Source organism: Homalodisca vitripennis, chromosome 3 (assembly GCF_021130785.1).
Source record: "Homalodisca vitripennis isolate AUS2020 chromosome 3, UT_GWSS_2.1, whole genome shotgun sequence".
In the NCBI taxonomy this organism is placed as follows: domain Eukaryota; kingdom Metazoa; phylum Arthropoda; class Insecta; order Hemiptera; family Cicadellidae; genus Homalodisca; species Homalodisca vitripennis.
The window spans coordinates 57925765-57951662 of NC_060209.1; positions in this window are offsets into that span (position 1 = coordinate 57925765).

The window sequence follows — 25898 nt, forward strand, 5'->3', positions numbered from 1 at the left end:
GGAAGAATAGTACAATATTGATTACACCTATCTAAAACTAACTGGCCTCAGATTCCAATGCACAGTCATGTGTTTGTTACTTGAAGTACGAAATAACACGTGTAAAATTCGTTGAATATAAATGCAATATCGGGAAGAATAGTACAATATTGATTACACCTATCTAAAACTAACTGGCCTCAGATTTCGATCCACCGTTATGTGTTTATTAATTAAAGTACGATATTACACGTTTGAAATAAGTTGTGTTTGCTTTTAAACGCAGTACCGGGAATCGGTCAAAATAAATACATTTTTTCAAATAAACGTAACACAGATAGAGGTAATATTGTATGATATTCTGCTACATTTACATATTGCACAGTTGTAAAACACTTCACTAAATTAATGCAATACTATTAGTTTCAGTGTTTAAAATAATAATTTCAGACAGATACATAGATTACATTAGTGTTATGAAATGGATTCAAATAAATAAATTTAGTTTTTACAGTTGACAAATTTCATTTGTTGCCGTTTTATTGAAGTTTGGTTGGTAATTTACATAAAGTATCCATTTCTGCAGTGGCTTACTAATCGAGCTGTACCAAAGATATTCAAAATAATATTAACACGGTTTTTAATCGTTTTGGTCCCCACTTGTTAAAAAAACGCAAAAAGATTACAGTTCGACGTTGAGGAAATACTAAACCTTATCAATGTTAAAGGATGGAAAGTGAATACGGTTGTGGTAAAGGAAAGAAAGTTTATTTATTAAGACTTCCGGACTGTGTTTATGAACTTTATACGTACTTTCTAGTTATTATGGAGAAATAATTTGTACATATTTTACATACATTAAGAATAATTAAAAACTCTATTAAAGTGTATATAAAAATTTGAATCAAATTTTGAAAGGTTAACCTTAAGTTATATACTAATATTATGTTTTAAATTAAAACCAAGAATACAAATTTTAAAAATGCCATTTGTAGGTAGATTACACCTGCATGACGGAATTTGTGGGCGATTTTTTTAATTTCACCGATTGTGACTCCCAGAGTCCAAAACTGCGATAATTTGAAAATTGATATATACATGGCGGTCAGTTACAATTGAGCAATACTCTAAAAACAATTTTTTAATATAGGGCCTATTAGATAATTGTAAAACAACACATATCTCACTCCATATGTTTCCATCGGATTGGCGGCCATTCAAAGTTTGGACAAGGATTGGTTGTGTATCGCGTTGTAAAACAATTTTTTTTTAATTCTTACGTTATTTAAAATAATGTTTGATCTTATGCGTTATTTCATATCTCGTAAAATGTCCAGATATCTGGCATACAGTCATATACAAGATTGCGGGAATAATTGTGAACATGATAACTACCGCAGTTCTGCATAGACAATATAGAGACAATATTTACACGTAGCTTGGTTGAGTTTGCTAGCCATTCTTAAGCAAGAAAACGTTTCAAGATAGCGATTTTTCACATTTGGGCCGAAATTGGAAAATGAAATGAAGCTTCAATGTTCAAGTAATTTCAAACAACATTTACTCATACATATTTTTAATAACTCTTAACGTTTCATAGTGGTGGTGGTTTAACGTAAGCATAAAAGTGATCCCTTATGTTTACGAACATAATTTTTTAATAAATGCAACAAACGAATCTAAGATTTTACAAAGAATTTGTATGCTTGTAACAATTTTCACCTTGGTAATTGTCTAAACTATGGAGTTTCTAAATGTTTGAAAGTTTGAGATTTAGTTATTGCCCCATCAATGCTGTGAAAATTAAACGTCTGAAGCATTCTCAGTTTGACAGTTAAAGATGACGGTTACATGTGACATCTACCTTTCCACCTAGGGATATTTTTGTTTAACTTGTTTGTGTGCAAACCTGTGTATTGGTAGTAATACAGTCTCGATAGTAAGCAAGTTACGCCACGCCATGTGTTGCGTAACAGGCTTCGCCGAGGTTGCTTGCATAATTTTAAATCTACAGCTCATTACATTCTCGAGATGTCCTGCGTACAGATAGACTAACTGACAATCGTATAGAGAAGGTATTACATCCGTCTGGCAGATGAAGTAAAAATTGTATCAGTCTACTGAGTAAGAGGCTTCAATGGCATTCAGACAAAATATATGATTAGTCATGCACAAACACAGAACCCATTCTTTTCCATGTAGAAATGAAATTTCTTTCAAAATTTAAAATATACATTCTCCAGATCTAGCTTCTTGATACATGTCTATTTTTGTTCATTATGTTAGGTTTCATAGCCATGTTCCAAAATAAAAGGGTCAGATTCCTTTATATGCCTCCAACGCTTAAACTTGTTTCAATGAACTTAGAACGTTATACAACGATGTAGTGGAGTAACAGCACTAACATTATGCTCCCAACGCTAATTTTTCATTTACGGATAATTATAATGAATTACAATTGGTTACTAGTTAAGAAAAAAGGGCACTTATGTATTATATCGACCACACCCCTACATTTCTCCAAACACAAAAATTAAAAAAAAATTAGCAAACAAAAACTAAACTCTTTATTGAAAAAACACACAAAACTTGTTTTTATTCTCGATCACACTCCGCCACCCAAAATGCGAGTGCGGGGCTATCAGCGCGGGGCAGGTGCAGCCGACGAAAGAAAACACATCCCTCGAGATAGTACCTATCAGTAAAATATCAAATTCTAGGGGCTGATCAGAAATATAAATTGAATTGTAATGGAAAGGCAATTATATACCGTGTAAAAAACTTAAATAATCATGTGATGCAGCGCGGCCTCCCGTAATCGGGATTCTCGAGAAATATAAGATAACAGCGACAACAATATCTACCACAATACCTGGAAATGCATGTTGATTGATGGAATGTTAGTTCTGTTACCCAACTACATCGTTTTATAACGTTCTAAGTTCATTGAAAAAAGTTTAAGCGTTGGGGGCATATAACGGAATCTGACCAATAAAAGTTACGGTTAGCTAGAGAGAGTAGCCGTTTTACAACGCAAGAGTATGCTGAAATCTAATCCTCTTACCAAATTCTATCGATTATCCACTTTTTTCTTTTTAATATATGAATACAAATGTCATATGTTTTCGATGACATTGTGATTAATCATAAGACCAATGTACAAATAATCACTAACGCTCAGCCAAACCATGTGGGGTGAAATGCTCCACCATTGAACTTAGTGTCATCTATGTAGAAATTAATCTTCATACAAAATTTCAAGTCTGCTGGTCAGCTTTGTTCGGAATATTGTACATAATAGACAGGCAGACGTTAAAACTTTCCAGCCCCTTGTGTGGTAAGCTTCGCTAACGCCCAGCCAATAACCTAAATACACAAACGTCCCAAAACCGGCAACGGTAATTGCTGTTTTTAATTCAATATTTCAAGGCAATAATATTTGCTCATTTCAATTACAAAGTAAAGAACATACTCTTATTACATTTTAACTTCTGTATCCCTTTTATTTTATACTTTTCGCGTACATTATATTTAGTACACATTGAGAATTAATTCCTTTAATTATCTATTCAAACATTCTTTATAGTGCATTTATAAATTATTACAGTCGATAATTAACTATCATATTGTCAAGTGGTTGTAACTAATTTTGGATTAAATTATTTTAACTGTCAAATTAATTAAATGTATGCATAATTGTTCAATGCTAACCCTCTCTTTAAATCACAAAATTCCTTCTAATAAATGAAACACGTTATATCACAAGCTCTTTTGTAGCTAAAGTAAAAAGAGCTTGTAATTGTAGCTATCTATACTTAATGTGTAAGTAGGTTGAGCGCTTCCTCGAGTTGAGTATTGCATTATGGAAACGTCCACCCCAGTTCTATCTTCATTAAACTGAATCATACGCTAACAAATCCCAGCTTACAAGAAGCAGAGTTTTCCGTCACAATGCACGTACCTATTGAGCTTGTTCAGACTCCGGAGTTATTGTTAATCTTTTGTCACAAGTTTTAATGAACCAGAACTCTTTTCTAAAACCCACCTTTGTGTTTCTAATGTAAAAGCTTTCATTTTTTAAAGAATGCCAATGTTTTTAAGTATTCTGACGGATGTTAATGAAAACCTTTTTTAATTTGTAGGTCTAAGAATTATTTGGTCCACTGAGAGGTGGTATCCAACAGAAGACGTGAATAATAGAAGCACTGAATTTATGTGTAAAGGTAATTTCATTAATTTACTATACGTGTGTGGTATTCTTTAAATTATTATTTAAAACGTATTGTCACACTATAAAAGTGCGTATTACAGGTCTTAAAGTAAAGAAATTTAAAAACGTAACGATATATTTTCTCTCGTATTAATTTCAGTTACTTTATTTACAGTCAATACATTTGTATGTAATGTAATAAATGGCCCCAGTACCGTTTCTTTAACAAGCCTTTTTATCTAGATTTGACGGTGAATCAAGACGACTTGAATAATCAATTCAATGGTTTGCAGCGCGGAAAGATTGAATAATTGTTTTGGCATCATACGAGTACGTTGGCATGGGAGTGTTAAGTTTTTTATGATATAATATATTTTTCAAACGTTTTGACTAGATATATTGTTGTATTGATGTAGACAAGTTTTAACGTGTTCGCTATTGAAAGAGCCACAATAGTTACTGTGTGGTTTATACTGAGATCTTCAATCAGCATATTGCATCTAGAGGTACACAACGCGTCGCGTAACAAGCCTCGCTGAGAGGTTGTTTTAAGTTTATAGCTCATTTCATTCAGTATATGTTTTGCGGTCATATGTCCAGACAAAAAATCATACATGTAATAAATTTGTACATCCTCCAGGTAGATTTGAAGAATTTTGTTAGCCCACTGACGTTCAGCTAAATTCTAAGGTTGGATATGCACTATCATAGAACTCATTTTGGTCCATGTGAAAATAAAGTGTTAAACAAAGTTTAACACCGACAAATAAATCTGTCTCGGGATATCTAACTAAAAAATGGAATGCATTTTTTGTTCATCAAGTTGGGACCCATAACTGTGTTCAAATAATAAAAGTCCAGGAGAGTATTACAATGCAAGAGTGCGCTGAAATCACATTTTGTCCCAGACATTTGACATTAAATTTCCACTCCATTATTTTATAATTTTTATTTTATGACTAAAAGATCACATGTTAAAATCTCATATGATTTTACTAAGTTTTCTTACAAATGTATTTATTCTGGTATTTTCTTGTTCCCATTATGGTTACACTAATGTAAAAGTATTCACTAACGCGTAGCTAAATCACATAGGTTGTTATGCACCGTCATCGAACTTCATAAAAAAGCTTCAAGTAAATCTTCAAGTCGATAGGTTTGTGCGTTTTCGAGATATCATGTAGGCAGACAGATACAAAGATAGAAATGAAAATTTTCCAGCACCTTGAGTGGTAGACCTCACTAACGCTTATCCGATTAACACACAGTAGAAAAACAACGGTACATTATGAGAAAGTTAGATTCAAGAACTATGTTATTCTGTATTAACTTACATCTATTTCCAGATAGAATGGAGATCAATTCTAGATTATCTGGTGCAAAATTCAACTAAATATATTTGCACCACGACTGACAGTGACGATCAGTAGAGTAAAGGTTTTCCAACACAATAATATAACATCACATGAGATGGATTATTTTTTTAAATAATAAGATTCTGTACCAAATGTTTTAGTATCTGCGCATTATAAGTAATAATGTTGGTTAAATACATTTCACTCTTTCATAATTTGGCAGATACAAATTACAGTACCTACCATGTAAATAGAAAATAACATAAAAATCAAAAACTACAGAACCATATGTAAAAAAAAACCAATTTTATGCATAAAAGCGATAATATATATATATATATATATATATATATATATATATATATATATATAGCCTATATACATAATAAATTACCGGATTACATTATAAAAGGCTCAAGTTTGAAGAAATAAAAATAATACGAGTAGTTATTCTTAATAACAATTTTGTATTTCATTGACTAGTGTTTTAAGATATTACATTTATTATATGTTGTGAAAATAGTTACGTTGTATTATTTTATCCCACGAAAAATTATACTTCGTCTACTTTATGTTTATAAATACTTTGCGCTTTCCTTTCCGTGAGCAGAGGTAAATTTAGCATAAAATAAGAAAGTGTTTAAGAAAACTAATATTTTATTGTCTGACAATAAGATTTGTTTATTACATGTAACCCTATTAAATCTTAAAGAAGAGAAATGTTGGTACAAAACTTGAATAATACGTAGTTTTGTAGAAAGAATACTACTATTACCATTTTATCCCATTAATATAATCAAAACAAGACGTTATTTTCTCCATATATAATTTTAAAACAACACTTAGAACAACACATACTACTATTAAAACAATAACATATTGTATCTCTATAATGTACCACAGAGCAAAGGTACGTAGATGAAACGTTTCTAAAAACAGCAACCCTATTCAGAGAGGTAGCCATCACTAGATTGACAAGATCCAATTGGCTTCTGCATAGTTATTTTGTTTGTTTGCGAACTAGAGGTCGGTTCACGTCATCAACGACAAAGCGGAACGACAAACTGCTCGACAAGACTGATTGGTTTAGTGACCATCCAGAGGACTTTGATATCATGATTGCTGCAGTTGTTTCCGACGTTACAATAATATTGACAATCCTGTCACCGGACAATCATAGCGCCTGTTGTTTAACAATAAGGGAGATGCTGACAAACGGTGAGCGTTTGTTTGGTGAAAAATTACAAATTTGCATTTAATATCTCGGTTTCAAGCTTCATCACACTGTATTATCAATATACCTACTTCCCTTTTGTATAACATTTCTTCATCCGTTCATTGTATGAAAAAATCTGTATTATATTTAGTCCTACATAACAGTATTATTCAGGAACTTCAAATTTTAAGGAAATAAAACATTATATTATTATACATATATAAGCTTATATCAAGCTGTGCTGCACATGCACATTTCTTCTGTAGTCTAATTATGGTATTTACTCTCTGTCTATGACACTGGAGCGACATTATGATCTTCGATAGTAAATATGTATTAAGTTCATCGTTATATAATAAAAATTTTAGTTAATTTAGCATTTGTAGAAAACTATTTTGGTAGACCACCAAGTTATTGTACCACTCCAGATAGGTCCAGTACTCTTGACACTAGAAACTTAAATAGTTTATAGTTTCCTGAAATGCTCCCTTTGGCCCTTCTGCCAGTTTCTGGTTAACAAAATTCGATTGTTTTTGTCTGCTTGGCGCACGATAACCAATGAAACAAGGTCATATAGAGGGTTGAAATTTGGGTAACTCTTCCTCCTTTTTTAAGGAGAGTCCAATCCCCTTTATAAGCGTGTTTCTGTTTATCCTCATGGCCCTCTGGCCTGTGAGAGGATCATTTCAAACAGAATAAGGGGACAGTCAGTCAATACATTACAAGGTCAATGGTACTGATAACAAATGCTAAGGTCACCGACAGGATTTGAACCAGCGCTAGTTGTAGCTCAGAGCCCAAGTCTGATGTCTTAGAACGCTTAAAAATAGGCGTTAAAAACTCTTTTGAAACGCTATTTAGTGTCCAAAGTAATTTTTAGTGCTGACTAGTTTATGGCATACGACTGGGTGATACCAGTCTCAACCAGTAGACTGACAACCAGTAAGTGGGAATATTGGCAGGAATAAGAGCATATATAATGAATGCATGATTAAATGGCGCTTTAATGTTGTGTCTTTGGAAAACTTTTAAACCACTAATTTTGACGATGCCATACATTTTGTAATCTCTACGGCAATAAAGAAACTTCAGTTTGACGTGTTTTTTGTTAAAAGGAACAAAATAAATGAAACAAAACATTAAATAAACATCGATTCTCTCTCTCAGGATCCTGAAATATAAGTGTGAACGAGATAAAAACATGTAGCACATTCTAAGATAACTAAAAGAACAATGGAATTATACTTTAGCCCTACATAACGATGTATACATATCAAAGAAATCACCAACTGCACAACATGTAAAAGCTCATCATATACTCCAGAACAAAAGGTGTATTCTAATACTAATGCTATGCCAGTTATAAAATAAATACTGGATTCTCATAATGTTCAACGATAATTTCCGTTACAATCTGTTTGCTAGACAACTACTATAATGCTTAAAACTATTATAAGAAACGTAATATAGTAAAGACGATTTTCTTAATTCTTTCAAGGTTTCTTTCAACGCCAGTTACATTGTTAATTGAGTGTACTTTTTTACAGGAAACTTGAATTTAAATTCTTAAAATCATAGTTACTTAAAAACTGTATAAAATTCATATTTCTACAATACATGCAAATGTGTGAAACAGGTTTGCACCCTGCAATAGATAATGAGAGACATTTTTCAATATTAGTGTCAATTTTATTCACGTAGTCTCATAAAATTTTTGAAAATATGTAACTCACTATCCGAATAAAGTTCTCAATATAGTGGTATGACACTAATTGAGAAGTTATTATTAGCTAGGTATGATTGCAAATGTATTAAGAGTAATATATTTCAGTCTGTCACTAAATCCAAGTGCTAGTAATTAAGCACCGCTTTTCTCGTTTCTCCTTCATTGTTCTATATTTACCGGCCCGTACTGTATTGTCTACTGCAAGTGTTGTTCTTTATCCGCCCCTCGTGCTTCTTTGTTAATCCGTCCTTTTGGACTTTTAAAGTGGTCACCTCATTAAAAACGAATAGGCCTTGGTTTTAAGTGTACAACACCCCTCTTATGTATTGAATTTTATCCTTTGTTAATATTTGTTCAAAGCACTTGAAATCTTTTGAAAGATAAATATCTCAAAATAATCTGTTTTTCTTTTTTACGTGATTAGTTTTGTGCATATGAATATTTTGCAGTGAGATCAAACCGAAAGCAAAACTTAACTCAGCTTTTTGAAAGAATTATGAACGATCCCATGAAAATAAAATAAATGTATTGACGGTCGTATTACGCCAAAATCGTGTGGCAAATGTTCCTGCAGTGTATTTATGTCTCTTTAAAATAATGTTAATTAAATGTAAATGGCAGAATACCACAGGGAAACATATCGTAATAGAATTGAGGCATAGGCTATAAATTTTAATGGGAATTGGCTGAGCGTTAGCGAAACATATTTTAGCAAGATATCTTAAGAACGAATTAAGTAACAGATTTGAAAGATTTGCATGAACTAACTTCTACGTAAACAATATACATTTCAATAATTGTGTATATCAGCCTTTGAGAATACGGAGAGCATTAATGTAGCATATGGTCTAATGAGTTACGTGCCTCTATTTTTTTACATAGGCAATGTCGTTTTTAATAATTTGTAACAACATATATGGGAATTTTGCGAAGCCTGTTATCCAAGGGATATCTGGAGATTGAGTTGAACTAGAAGTTTAATATTTGAATTAAACTTTATTTTTAAATACATAAGATCGGGTTTGATAACTGTGCATGTCAATCCTTAATCCCTCCATTTGCTTGGCTGAGCGTAAGCGAACGAATTGTGCTATGTGCTTGAAGTTTTGAACGAAACTTCATTTCTACTTAGGCAAGGTCAATGTCCTTTCAGAAGAATTCTGTTATCTCGCCTGAGTGCCGTCAAAGATTTTTCCATTGCCTTCAGACATGGGGTCCAAGAAGATATAGCAGTCCTTCTGGCATAGCATGGTTACAGGTAACTTTTAGTATTTTGGTGGTATTTATATCAAAACAGTTTTGGACAATGGGATGGCGTATATCCAAGATTTCGTTGAGAGAACGTTCATCGCCTCGAAATTCAGTGAAACATGTTGCACGAAATATGGTCAGGCGTACTCAAAGCTTGGAACTATAGGGAAAAGGTTGATTAAATAGTAAAATTATACTGATGTCCATCAACCACCAAAATTTATTGTAATAATATTTTTACCTTACATTGTGTTTTCGTATACTTAAACGGCTATGAGAGAGTACAATTCCATATGTTGTTTTAAATAGAGGAATATCTGTTTCTAAATAGATCGAATAGAATAAAATGAACAATACAGAATATAATTGTTTCGTTCACAACTCGTTTTAATAACAGAAAATCAGAGAAAGGTAATCTAGCAATTTCGCGTAAGCTCTCATTGGGACAGGATTTCGACAAAAACTCCAATTAGCAAGGATTGAGATTACTGCTAAGCTGCGAGAAATGGAGTGAAAGAAGTGAAATGGCTTAAGGATAAAGAATTACGAGTAAAGGGAGAAAATAACAGCACAGTAATATATTGTTATCACACAAGGACAGCTGGCGTGGTGGGGTTCTCATCAGAGAAGTTACAATGAGCAGCGAGTTTAATTACTGAGATTTACTAAATATATCCGAAACAAATAAAATATATTTATTGATTTTAATAACCTTAGTCACCAAACCCTTACTATTTGCCATACAAAATCATAAAATAAATAAATTTCGAAATAAATCGAGCACAATCATATGACATAAAACAGTTGCCGAACTATCAACAAGATATCTCAAGAAAGATTTTATATTCAGACTCTAGATTTTGCATCAAACTTAATATTTATACATATACAATAATTATAGTTAGTTTTGCTAAAGAATATCCCTGACGGAGCTGGGTTCCGGCGACATCTCTCACACGCTAAACATCTCTCTTCAAACGTCTACCACATTAAAATATAAATCTATATTACTTCGGAAATAATGTTTTACTGATAGGGTAGTACTCACCCATGTATTCCAGTAAAAGAAACATATGTGTGTGTTAGTGTGGATTATGATAACGAAAAATATACATAGAAACACGGGTTTCTGTTTAAAATTTAATCACTATTCCAAAATCAACAACAGTAAAATACTTATTATACATTATTTGCCGTGTCTCTTGAGAAACGTCATACCAAAAACTGGGAGTTCTAAGTTAATAAAATAAAGGTCCAATGATTTTTTTTGTAAATCCTTGTATTTTGGGATTTTGAAAGTACTGTATAATACTGTACGTACTGGTCATAAATGCTGGTAATTGTTCGTAGTAATGCCATTTTACACCATGTGAAGAGCGTGTGAGAGATTTCACTGGGATCCGGCTCCGTCAGGGATCTTCTTTGGAAAAACAAACTGTAGTTCTACGATAGTATTTGTCCTCCGTGGGATTTAGCTAACCTCAGCGAAGCCTGCTACGCAACGCAAGGTGGTTTGTTCCGCTGTTATCTTGCTACCTTGAGTTATAATGATATTGTTTTGATTCTTGTCCTTGCTTGGATGATACCTGGAGACAGCGATTTTAACTTGTCCAGATGTTTTCTATCAGTGGAAGCCTTTCCCGGCACACCGTACAGAGGAGACAAAACAGTGATACTACAGGGAGTTACAGGATATCCGGTAGGTATCTAATACCTGGAGACAACGATTTTAACTGGTCCAGGTGTTTCCTATCAGTGGAAGCCTTTCCCGGCACACCGTACACAGGAGACAAAACAGTGATATTACAGGATATCCGGTAGGTATCTAATACTTGGAGACAACGATTTTAACTGGTCCAGATGTTTCCTATCAGTGGAAGCCTTTCCCGGCACACCGTACAGAGGAGACAAAACAGTGGTACTACAGGGAGTTACAGGATATCCAGTAGGTATCTAATACCTGGAGACAACGAGTTTAACTTGTCCAGATGTTTCCTATCAGTGGAAGCCTTTCCCGGCACACCGTACAGAGGAGACAAAACAGTGGTACTACAGGGAGTTACAGGATATCCTGCAGGTAATCCAATACCTGTAACCGAGAGAGACCACAACACAGTATTACACACCAGGCGTTGCGGTCTGGGGTTATGTTACTTGGTCGTGTCTATAACTCGTTCCACTTCAACAATAGTTGCTTGCTACAAAGTTGGTTTAATAACGTGAATCTACATTATTTCGACATGTCCTCTTATGAGTTATTAAAACATTGCAAAGTTATTATTGAACCTAGGGAATGAATCTATAACAAACTCAAAATATTACAGGTCGTACGACTTCCAGTTTTTGGTATGACGTTTCTCAAGAGACATACAACAAATACTGTACAATAAGTATTTTACTGTTATTGCTTTCGGAGTAGTGATTAAATTTTAAACAGAAACCCGTGTTTCTATGTATATTTTTCGTTATCATAATCCACACTAACACACAAATATGTTTTTTTCTTTTACTGTAACACATGAGTGAGTACTACCCAATCAGTAAAACATTATTTCCGAGGTAATATAGGTTTATATTGTAATGTGGTAGATGTTTGAAGAGAGATGTGTATGGTGTGTGTGTGTGTGTGTGTGTGTGTGTGTGTGTGTGTGTGTGTGTGTGTGTGTGTGTGTGTGTGTGTGTGTGTGTGTGTGTGTGTGTGTGTGTGTGTGTGTGTGTGTGTTACGTATTAAACTTAACCTCAATGACAAAATATGCATGGACTATTAATGTATATTGTTTATCAGGAAGAAAAAGTACACTCAAAATTTTGCTATCGGAAATATAGTTTATTCGAACCATAAGTGCTCCTACAAGCGAAAAACCTGAAATAAGATTAACTCGTAATCTCGCTAAACCTATGATCTGGTAACCTTAGCTTATTCATAAAACTGAATAATATATATATATATTTCATTTAGGTTGAAGCAATTTTTAAATGGTTTTGGTTATCTTGAATCTCGTATGCACATAATAGTCTCTCTGAATTAATGTGAACAATCACAAACTAATTGTTGGCTATTCTTTCACTTAAAAGAGAGATTGCTGCGTCAATATAATCTTTGGAACAACATTTACACGTATTTATACAAACATATGTTGGGCTAAAAAGCTTGCTACGGTAAAATATGTCTATATTCACGATTGTATTGCACTTCGAGTATTAGGGTTAAATTCCGGATGTGTTTTACTCTTCAATAGCACATTGGTGCTAAATACCTTGAATACATGCCGCACGGTTGTCGAGATGATGTGTAGACAAACCTATGTTATACACATAAAGTCATAGACTTTTCAAACAGTCTCGGTGTAATAATAATATTTACGGTTAGCTTAATACCCTAAAACTAAATGTAAGCCTACTTTGCGGGCTACTCGTCTCACTGTCTTTGTTTGTATTGTCGGTAATCGTTTTTCGCCTCTCCTGTAAACCTGATACACTGCAGTATATGATCTCGCTAACTAAGCACCCTATTTCTTTAGTTTAGTTCAGACATTATGTCAATATTTATATACCTAATCAATATCGTATGTCAGTGAATAACAGATGCAATGTACCCTCGACATTGTTCTGCCATTAAAATGTGCATATCGTGTTTAGTCTCCTGCTTTGTGATCTTAATACATGTATAGCACATTTCAAATGTTCTTCTTGTTGGGAACCCGACAAGTTCGCTTCCGTAGCGGCAGCAGGCAGGCCCAGGTCTGCGACCGGTCTCAGACAGAGACGTTGCCAGGAAAGTGATTGGAATCGACAATCTGACAATTATACTGTTTCCTAACTGAATCTAGTTCACCCTCAGTAGTAAAAATGTGGGTTTCGTACTTGGTGTACAGTGAACGTGTAAGTATTCAGATTCTACATTGTTCTGTATTACGTAGTCTACACATACTTGGAAACATCACTAATAAAGAGAAAACTCTTGCTTTTGCCGAGATATAATTAGCAACTCTAAACTCGTTATGTATAAACACTTATGTGTAATAAAACGCCTAATACGTATTTAAATTAAGAGTTAATTAAATTTCAATGTAACCGCCTTGCTATAAATGTGCATCCTATTGTAGAATTGTAAAAGTAAACTCTTAAATTTTGCGTGTTTTAAAATTCATTTGCTATAGTCATGGGCTCACTGCGCTCGTTTTTTCCACAAATTTTAAGTCACGGGGTGGGTGACTACAGCACATATTTAATTGTGTTCATGGCCGGTCCCTCCATTTTTGTTCCATCAGTTACTGTAAATATGCCGTCCGACAAAGTCAAAGGGAATACATTTTAGTACCTTACATGTACACATTCACAATTTTGTTCATTACTTAAAATGTAGAATAAACTAATTGGTATGAATTCGTCACTTCTGCCATCCACAATAAAAGTGAGATGATGCTATATGTCATTTATCACACAAACACAGCTGATTCACGCAAATGTAAAGTAATGTGGCACTGAGTGTCTATGACTATACAGGTATCAGCCGACTCATACAAGATATTCAAACTGTAATTACTTCAAAACGAAAAATTGCATAAAATATTTAGAACAATAATAAAAGCTACGACATATAATAACGGAATAGTAAAGGTTTTACTGAACATCATTCCGTACTTAAAATAAACAAGGTGTGAATAAGTTTCCCACACAATCTATCTATGATAATTGATAAGTGATCGACAGTGATTTTACATAAAATAAAACACTATACAAATACCAATGCAACCCGATATCTTTCGTCTATGAGATCCAGCAATAAACTAGATTTGTTATTGATTTGTTACATTCTTGCTATGAATGTTAAATGATTTTTGGTGTCAAACTATTGTTGTTACTGCTTTGCCTTATGATTATCTGTTATGCTGATTGCTGTGTTGTTGTTTTGTGTACAATGTGATATTCTATTTTTCTAGCTTTAATTTAATATAGTCATGTTAGAAGTCTGTAATCTTGTAATTATGTTAAATGGCGTTGTACCGTTGGAAGTAATAAATAAATAAAAGCCATATATACGTCATGTCTTCATTTTCCTTACAAATTGCTATAGGACTGGACAGGGCATTCCTTAAACTGTCAGGTTGGCAGTGGTTTTGTGGTAAGTCTGGACAGAAATATCCTACAGATTTCAAACTAAAAAAACCAACTTAAAATAAAGCTAAAAATAGAACAATTCTATAATATTTACACTGGTCTATGGATATACTAAATGAAACGTGAAATCCATACAATAAACACATTAGTAAATATGATGAGTACAATCATATGACATTTTATGATGTGACAAGTAACACACGTTACGTTCGGTCGGGTACTTGATAGCGATTGTATCGATATATTTACATTGTTACACAATTGCAACACAATTCAAAAAGATCATTGGCATTCCTACTTAGGTTCAATGAAAAAAATCAACTATTAATGGTTAATTTATTCATTCAACCCTTTTATTATAACATCATTCTTCAGATATGATCTAAGAAATGTCATATACACATACATCGATGTTCTTTATTATTTACTTACGAAACATAAAGTAACTTTTTAAGTCAGATCGTTGTTAATCGATTATGCTATTTATTGTACATGGGAATCAATATTCGTATTGGTAATACTTTTTCAGACTTATTGTGATCTCTTGTTATTCTTCTCTGCCACATGTGACAATTTAAACAGATTTTGTAACACATTAATTGTTTCATTCTGTTTTAAGTAACAATGAAGTTTTTAAGGATAAAATTTATTATATATTCCTAAAACATTATTTTAGGTGAATAATTCTCGTGAGGACCCAGACTGTTCTCAGCATCTACGCTCTTAGCCTCCTCTGAGTATGATGCAAGGGTCTTCGTTCCGTGCCAAGAGTCCGGGGCGTGTCGGGCTCGTAATGTGGGACTTTTTGTCGGCATTTGACAACTTTACAGCTTCCGCAATCCATTCGTATGTTTGCAAAATGTCGCCTGCAGCTTTCTCAGCTATCGTTGTGTTTATTGTATCTTGAGAGCACTTCATTTTGTTACACGATCCAAAGCAAAATTTCTCTAAAATATATATTTTTAAAATTATAAAAGTTGTGTGATAAGTAGAAAATTTTTACTACCGGCTTTATATGAAAAGGTACGCCACATCCTGTGTCACTTAACAGGCTTCGTTGAAATCCAATGCAAAATTTCAATTCTATTTCAAAAAGGTTTTACATCCCTCAGTAGAAGCATAGGAATGTGTGTTAGCCTACGGAATGATAGTCTTCAATGACGCTCAGTCAAATTTCATCGTTGGATAATGGATATGTACCATCATAGTTTCATGCAAAAGGTCAAGTTTAGATGATACTTTCAAATTTGTGTTCATTAAACTGGGTTTCATATTGCTGTTCAAATAATAAAAACCTACACACCAAGTCACCATAAAATGATGTTGGATGTGTTGGGACAATTAGGCTACACGTGTTACATATTACAACCTCATATGAGAGTACTTTGTTTGTTTACAAATTTATCTATTCTGCTTTTTTCTCGTTGCCATCATGGTTATCCATAAGACAAATGTAAAAATCACTGATAATTCTAATCCATATCCCTTGAAATGACGTGCACCATAATCGAACTCAATATTCCTCATGTAGAAATTAAGCTTTATGCACAATTTTTTCATAGAGTCAGTTAGTTTTAGAAACACCGTGCAGATAGACAGAAATTAAATTATTTAACATAAATATGTTCACATAAACTGATCACGAATACTAGTTTGGAAGTTCATATATTTGCTAAACTATGGAATATAAAATTATATGTTAGCATGATTTTTTATATTAACGATTAGAGTAGGTAACCAGAACAGAATTATAATACAATACTGGCGGTATAAAATGTTATTCAGACAATGAACTTTACACTTTGGTGAAGGGTCTCCATTGCCTCTAATTAAAAATCTCACATATTAAATCATATAAAAATTCAGTAGAGTACAGTATGAATCGCTTACTGTCACACGCTTTAACATTGTATAAAACGTTCGCTGGGCTAATAATTTGCAGTTTTCTCATGTTAACTAGACGAGTTATACTGTAGTTCAGTACAAAAATACACTAGAAACAAAGAGGTAAGATAGTTAAACTACAAGTCCACATCTATTATTAGCCGCGACTTATCCACTATAACAACGAACATTGTAATTCGGTAGGCCATAGTAAACATATGAGCAGTTGGATATGATCATGTCCATGACTTCATCAATGCTAGCTCAAACACGGTGTTATATTGGCGGTCACTATAAATTTATGACAACGCCGTTTACTTATGCGTTTCGAACTGCTGAAGGCGCGCTACTTCCGCAGAAATATTAATAATGAGTTAAGCGATCAGTGCTATTAACTCCGTAATTTGGCCAAAAGAAATTTACGTGACAGTGCATAGAAACGTGCATATATACAAATGATTCTCATCTATACAGTTCCAAATGAAACAACGGCACAATTGTGTCATATTAAAAAAAAGAAATATTGAGTGACACAATTCTCAAGATATTAAAGCAATCTCATATGGACGCAAAGTATTCTTGAAATCATATCCATATTTAAATAAACAGAATCAAAGAAATTTAAGCGTTTCTTATATTTGTATGCATAAATGATTACAAAATATAGGTGTTTTTGTGTCAAGTGCTTTACAGATGGACTCTGAATTAATGTAATGTTTATGTGTTTTACTGGCCGTATTTGTTTTTTACATTTTTGTTTTATAAACATGGATCAAAACCGGGTATCGGTAGATTGTACGATGTTTACATGGTACTTCTAATAGTAGAAAAAGATTGTAGGTGGGGGTGTCCGACACCTCTACAAGTTATGTGCATTACCGCCTTCTGCTGTTCTCGGGATCTCATCTATCACTTCCCGATTTGCGAGCTTTACAACGTAACATGACATCGATAGGTCTTACACTGTGTACAATGTTGACAGGGATACCTCTAGTAACAGTGAAGGGTTGTAGGTGGGGGTGTCCGACACCTCTACAAGTTATGTGCATTACCGCCTTCTGCTGTTCTCGGGATCTCATCTATCACTTCCCGATTTGCGAGCTTTACAACGTAACATGACATCGATAGGTCTTACACTGTGTACAATGTTGACAGGGATACCTCTAGTAACAGTGAAGGGTTGTAGGTGGGGGTGACCGACACCTCTACAAGTTATGTGCATTACCGCCTTCAGCTGTTCTCGAGATCTCATCTATCACTTCCCGATTTGCGAGCTTTACAACGTAACATGACATCGATAGGTCTTACACTGTGTACAATGTTGACAGGGATACCTCTAGTAACAGTGAAGGGTTGTAGGTGGGGGTGACCGACACCTCTACAAGTTATGTGCATTACCGCCTTCAGCTGTTCTCGAGATCTCATCTATCACTTCCCGATTTGCGAGCTTTACAACGTAACATGACATCGATAGGTCTTACACTGTGTACAATGTTGACAGGGATACCTCTAGTAACAGTGAAGGGTTGTAGGTGGGGGTGACCGACACCTCTACAAGTTATGTGCATTACCGCCTTCAGCTGTTCTCGAGATCTCATCAATCACTTCCCGATTTGCGAGCTTTACAACGTAACATGACATCGATAGGTCTTACACTGTGTACAATGTTGACAGGGATACCTCTAGTAACAGTGAAGGGTTGTAGGTGGGGGTGACCGACACCTCTACAAGTTATGTGCATTACCGCCTTCAGCTGTTCTCGAGATCTCATCAATCACTTCCCGATTTGCGAGCTTCACAACGTAACATGACATCGATAGGTCTTACACTGTGTACAATGTTGACAGGGATACCTCTAGTAACAGTGAAGGGTTGTAGGTGGGGGTGACCGACACCTCTACAAGTTATGTGCATTACTGCCTTCAGCTGTTCTCGAGATCTCATCAATCACTTCCCGATTTGCGAGCTTCACAACGTAACATGACATCGATAGGTCTTACACTGTGTACAATGTTGACAGGGATACCTCTAGTAACAGTGAAGGGTTGTAGGTGGGGGTGACCGACACCTCTACAAGTTATGTGCATTACTGCCTTCAGCTGTTCTCGAGATCTCATCAATCACTTCCCGATTTGCGAGCTTTACAACGTAACATGACATCGATAGGTCTTACACTGTGTACAATGTTGACAGGGATACCTCTAGTAACAGTGAAGGGTTGTAGGTGGGGGTGACCGACACCTCTACAAGTTATGTGCATTACCGCCTTCAGCTGTTCTCGAGATCTCATCAATCACTTCCCGATATCCGAGCTTTGCAACGTGCCATCGACAAGTGCAGAACTCTTCTAAATGTTCTATTCTCAAAACTCATTTATTCTACTTCAAGATATTGTTTACTATTTCCTTTTATCTAGATGCATTAAATATAGTATAAATGCTCTAAAAATAAGTGTTATGCGATTTTAATCTTCTACTGCTTTTTTAATATCTTACTTGGAATTATTATGATTTTTTCAAAGTTAAGAATAAAAATTGTTGGTATAAATCTGAAACTCTTGAAAAATCTACTTTTTTGGGGAAAATCTTTACTCATACTTTAGAAATTTATCATGGATTTTTACATAACACGTATCATAATTTTGTCAAAAACATTAATTTTCAGCCTACAGTTCTGTTTTACTTTCACAAAAATATTATATTTAAAAATATGTTGAAGGGTCTTGACAGATTATTTTAATAGTAATAAGAAATATTCCCTTGAACATTAAGTAGCTATCTGTTTAATAAAGCTATATGAAAAATTATGTAATGTTCCCAAACATTAAAAATAGTAAAATAATTAAAATAATGGTAATTTTTTATCTTGTTTGTATTTATGATTACACTAACATGATTTTAGATTTTAATATGATTAAAAAAACTTGTGATAATTATGTTGCAAATGAGAACAGGTTTCACAAGGTAAGTTCTTTGTTTAACTGCTCATTTGTAACAAGTTAATTTTCTATAGTGACTTTGTAATAAGTATTTAATTTTAGATGATTTTAGAAAGCTAATATTTCATTTTTTTATTATTGTTATAATTTAAGACAAATATTACTGAAAGTTATGCTTGCTTAGAAAGAATAAAAAAATGAACAGTTTTATATCCACATTAGGTTGATTTAATTGTTGAAATTTAATTTTAAGAACGGCTGGTTTTAAGAAATAGCATGACTGCTACTACCATTTTGTGCTTCATAATGGTACTGTGATGGCATTAAACTCTCACCCTAAAACTCCTGACCCCTTGAAAATATATATTATTCTTCAGTGTCCTATGCAGATGGAATTTTACACTCCATGCTTCACTTAATCACTTAAATACAAAAATAAGCATTATTTTGAACATCAGTCACCAATAGAAGTTGAAATAGTCATACAAAACCCCAGAACTATGTTTTTGTTTTTCAACTTCCCAATTACCTAAAATGATGAAACTTGGCACACGTTTTCTATGCTCTCAAAAATCTAACGGCAACGGAAATACTTAAGACCGGAAGTAGATTACAATGGTAGAAAGTGAGTCTCTTTTTTACAAAAGTAAACTTTTGGGAACAACGTATTTAAAAACTTTCTTGATCGGGGTAATAAGGCAAAACGCTTCTACGTCACCTGAATACCTAGGCAATATGGACTGAAACTAGACAACTTTGACCCACAAGCAGACTTTCCATACCTATTTATGTTTATACGTAGATGTGTGTATATTTTACTTGGTCTGGGCAATAATACAGTACATCGCTACGGACGGATAAAATACATTTAAACCGGAAAGTTAGCTACAATTATTGAACCAATTTAGTCTTTTGAGACCTTACGCTGAATTATTGCATCAATGCGTACGCTACTACGGCACCTTACGGTATATTACGATGATTGTAAGTAGCTGCTTTTTAACCGAAGATGGCTTTTGGTTAATAAATATAATTTCTTGACGGGTGATACAAAGCACATGCTACAAAATCACCGAAAATACTTGAATCAAATTATTATGAACTAGATCAGGAGAATGAAGAAGCAGGTTATTTTCCAGTGACCGTTATTTAATTTTAGGAGTCATGGCCATGACTACGACCATGTTTATTCAATAGAAAACGTCTTAAACAATCCCGCGGAAAACTGGTAGTCTAGTATAAAGTAAAAGTCCCAATAAAATTCTGCTCTGCATTCCAAAAACTCAATAATTTGAAACAGAGGTGTCTTGTGTTGTAAGTAGCTAATAAAATGACCCAATTAGCTCTTATTGACAATTAAAAGCCTTTGAACGTTCAAAGCAGATGGTGACGCAATCATTCAGAGTTCATTAGTGTTCGGTTTTTAATTTTCCCTTAATTGCCCACATTTTGTTTATGTATACGATTAAAACTGTATAATAATTCACATTCGTGTTAGAAAATAGTTTTAATTTGAATCATTGAATTCAACACTGAAGTTTAATACTTATTCCAACTGAAAATGTTTATTTAGAACGCTGTAATATAGTCTACTGAAAGCTTTAAAGTTTTTTTATGAACTCAGATACTTTATCAATTATTGATTTTGGAATTTTAAACTGTAACATTACAGTATACAAGTTTTTTTCACACCCAAAGAAAAGTTATTTTCATTGTATAATGGAAACATCAACATTTCGTATAAAAATTTAAAATCTATATGACATTTTCGATACATTTCACGGATTTCATTACTATCATTGTATTTTGCAATAAGTTTTGAGTAAGTATGGATAACTTTTAATTGGTCTGAATCTCCAGAAATATTTAATTTAATACGATAATTAAAACATTAAAAACTTTTAATTTCCGTATTTAAATCACATTATGTTGTATTATCACCCACACAAAACATTAACACTAAATTTCATGGCCCTGTATAAATAATGTTATTATGCAATAAGTGTTTTACCAGTAATTCCAGAATGTTTATATCTGATTATCGTGAGAAATGTAATAAGTTTTATATGATGATATGTTCTAAAACGCATGGATTTGCGGTCACCTTTGGATATTTTTAAAATTAAACACTGATAATTGAATATCCATTAGCTTCTATAGTATCCAACATCGCATATGTTGAACTGGTTTGATAATTCGGCTCCATTTAAAAATCAATTGAAAATTTCGTTCTTTATAAATGATTGAAGTTTAATGAATAAAATATCCACAATTTTCAACTAGAAGATTACTTTTATAGTAATGTTCAAAATTTTTATCATACACAAAAACACGTGGGGAAAAAATCTGGCGTTAACAATAACATTAGCACCATCATAGCAACACTTATTACTAGGTATCATTGTGTGTGTGTGTGTGTGTGTGTGTGTGTGTGTGTGTGTGTGTGTGTGTGTGTGTGTGTTGTGGGGCGCGCGGCGCGCGCGCATGCGAGATGGAAGATTGGTATCCAAATTAAAAATATTTAATTTGGTAATTTGGTCACCTAACTATTGTTTCATAATGCTACTAACTATGTGAACTATTAATATACTATATATTTATTGTATAAGGTATACTATACATGTAATAAATAAACCTCCCTTGTTTATAGCGGACGTGTGTGGGAACTTACCAAACAGCATATGAGAGAAAAGTCAGTAAAGTACAGAAAGTACAGACGAGCGTGGGCTTGATGTAGTGCGGCAGTTACAAACATAATGTACAAACTTCCATGTGGCCACTGGTTCGTCCAAACTGATGAGAGATTGGAAGTATGTTTCTTCATTGTGTTCTTCATTCTCATGTTAAGTTCTGACTAAAAAAACAAACAAAAAAATGCCTTTCCATGATCAAAAAATTAAAAATAGCTCTAAAATCCCCAATCCAACACTCAATCATAGTAAAAACCTTTACAGAAAAAATCGACAGGACGTCCCAAACCCCTATCCTTCACTTCCGTTCCATTAATATCAGAGGTGATAGCCACTCTCTCTACATCTCGGGGACTTGTGTGAAAATCCATGACCTTCCCTCCCGCCTCTGTTGGTGACATGTGCATGCCCGGCGCCGGCCTGCTGGACATCTTGAGAACGGGGCCATACTCCACCTCGGTCCGGGACCCACTGCGAGGTGTTAATCGCGGGCTCAAAACGATCTGGCAGTGGGCAACAGCACGTCATTTACCGCCACTGGAGGCTCACATCGCTGCCAGACCTGCCAACACTGAACTTGTTCTTGTCACCTTACCGCTTCGACATGACTTGGAACCAGATCACCCCATCCATGATGAGACCGTGCTCGTGAATGCTTACATTGAGGAGTTGGCTGTCCGGCACAACATCCGCGTGGTAAACTCCAAACTTCAATAACATCGGCCGGAGGCATTTCACGAGGCACGGTCAGCATCTCTCAATGCGCGGGGTAAGCGGCTACTGGCGGGGATGGTAGTGAAGACCCTTGCACTGCTGAGACCCAGGGAGTCTGCGCCGCCGCTGCCAAATCGTCGCTGCTGCGCCGGCCCCCCACCGTCCCGGCTCCTGCTGCTGCCAGCGGGGAGTCAGCTGACACCCTCCATCAGTCTCCAAGACTTCAGCACGCCACCTACGCGGAGGCAACTCAGGGGGTCACCAACGCCAGGCGGTGTTGACGAGAGTGGACGCTCTCCTGAACAAAAAAACTTGGAGAACATTGTCAGAGTGAAACCGGTATAGGGATGATTTCGGATCCAGCCGTTTTAAAAACAAAAACCAAAACACGGAAAAATCTTCAAAAATCTCAAAATTCCAAATTCACAACCGAAAATTTGAAATTTGTTCATCAGAATGCCCAAATTGCATAACCAACAAAATTGATGAATTGGCATGTCATGTGCGAAGAATTAAATCCCGATGTGTTTATAGTATCTGAGCACGGTTTCATAGATGACAAACATCCATCTTTTCAAAATTCCAAATTTTGAATTGGCAAAAACATTTCTGTCGAAATCGTTTCAAAGGGGGCGGGTGTGGCAATTTTTGTGAAAGCATTTTCAAAATTTGAACCTTTCAAAAAATTAACAACATGATTGAAATGAATTTTGAAGCCGAAGGCATAAAAATCACGTCAAACTGTTTGGGAAAAAATAGCAGTCATCGGGTTATACAGATCACCCAATGGCTGTAGCAACTCCTTTTTTGAAAATTTTGAGCGACTTCTTAATGACCTGTTTTTAATTTCTGTGAAGTTCCTAATAATGGGAGACTTTAACATTAATGTAATGAATCCCACCGACCCCCTAACCCAGCGGCTTCGCGGATGTTTTAAATTCTTTCAATCTAAATTGGTCCGTGAATTCACCGACACGAGTGACTCGCTACGACGAGTACTGCCATCGGACATGTTGTCACAAACATACCTTGACATCACAGTCTCTGTTTTGAACTCTGCAATCTCTGACCACTTTGCGCAGGGGGGCCGTGATCCGTGGGTGCAAACTTGAAAGTCAAAATTCAAAATTTAAAATTGCAAGAGTGATTCGGCCCCAGAACATTCGCCACTTAAACGATGTTTTGGAAGCTGAGCCCTGGCAATTTTTGGATAACTCTGGAAGTGTCGATGACATGTATGCGGCATTCAGTGATAGTTTTCAACTATTATCTGGATGTTGCTTGTCCGTTCAGAAGGACCAAAGTCAATCACGCACCTAAAAAAGGCACGTGGTTGACAAAGGGAATTCTTGTATCTCGAGAAAAGCTTAAAATTCTTTCACAAAATTTTCATTGGAACCCAAAACGAACATTTCAAATTTTTTTTTCAGAAATTACCGAAGGATTTATAAAAAAGTCATTTACGTAGCTGCTAAAGCCTATGATGTTAATAAGGCCTTGGGTAACTGCGAAAACTTCTCGAAAACAGCTTGGAAAATCATAAAACGACTTTTCTCGTGTGATACACACCAGATAAAAAAAACACAAAGAAATCGCAATTAAAATTGAAGACAAAATTGTTGAAAACCGAGCTCAAGTGGCAGACGAATTTAATAAATACTTCTCTTCCGTGGCTACAGTGGGTTCGGCATTAACTGAACCTCGGTTTCACGGAGGAGATGCTGTTGTATCGGTTGCATCCATGGCCATGGCTCCTGTGTGTGAAGGGGAGGTTGCACGAGTCATACAGGGACTCAACTCAAAAACATCTTGTGACGCAAACGGGATGTCAGTGTGGCTACTCAAACACTGCTTCAGGCATATATTGAGACCACTCACAAAATTGATCGACTTTTCTTTTGAAAAAGGAACCTTCCCATCACTTTTGAAGACATCCAAAGTCATTCCGATCTTCAAACAGGACGATCCTTGCCTTGCAAGCAACTATAGTCCAATCTCAATTCTTCCAGTCTTCAGCAAAATTTTTGAAAAAATTTTCTATGAAAAGCTTGCAAGCTTTCTAGAAAATAACAATATCCTTAAATCCGGAACAATTTGGATTTAGGAAAAACAGATCCACAATAGACGCGGTGAACATTCTTTTGGACAATGTTGTGTCGATGGATTGGAAGGACGAGAACATGTGCTCAGTATATTCCTCGACCTATCCAAAGCGTTTGACTGTGTGCATCATGAAACACTTTTGCTCCAGTTGGATAAATGCGGCGTTCGGGGTCTCTCGCACTTTATGGCTCACTTCTTACCTCAAGGATCGAGACCAGTGCGTTGAGGTATCGAACTTCGTCTCAAACAAAATTAAAAATGACCCATGGTGTCCCTCAGGGCTCCTTCCTTGGGCCTCTTTTGTTCCTAGTTTACGTCTGCAGACTGAATTCAGTGATCCAGCATGGAAAACTGGTTCAGTATGCTGACGACACAACTCTCTGTATCAAAAACAAATCAACTCAAGACCTGGAAATCACATCCTTCATGGAACTGAATGCATGCATTCAGTATTTTGCTGAATTGAACCTGAAAACAAAGCATTCAAAAAACAAATATCATGTGTTTTATGCCTCCGACAAAATGATCACGAAGTTCAGTCCTGCCGTGTTTGTGGATGATGTGCTTTTAGAGGAAAACTAAAATCCACAAAGTTTCTGGGAATGTTCCTAGACAGAGGACTGACCTGGGCTGATCATGTTGACAATGTATGTGCTAGAGTGGCCTCAGGCATATATGCCTTGCGGTACCTGGCAAAGTTCTGTTCCCCC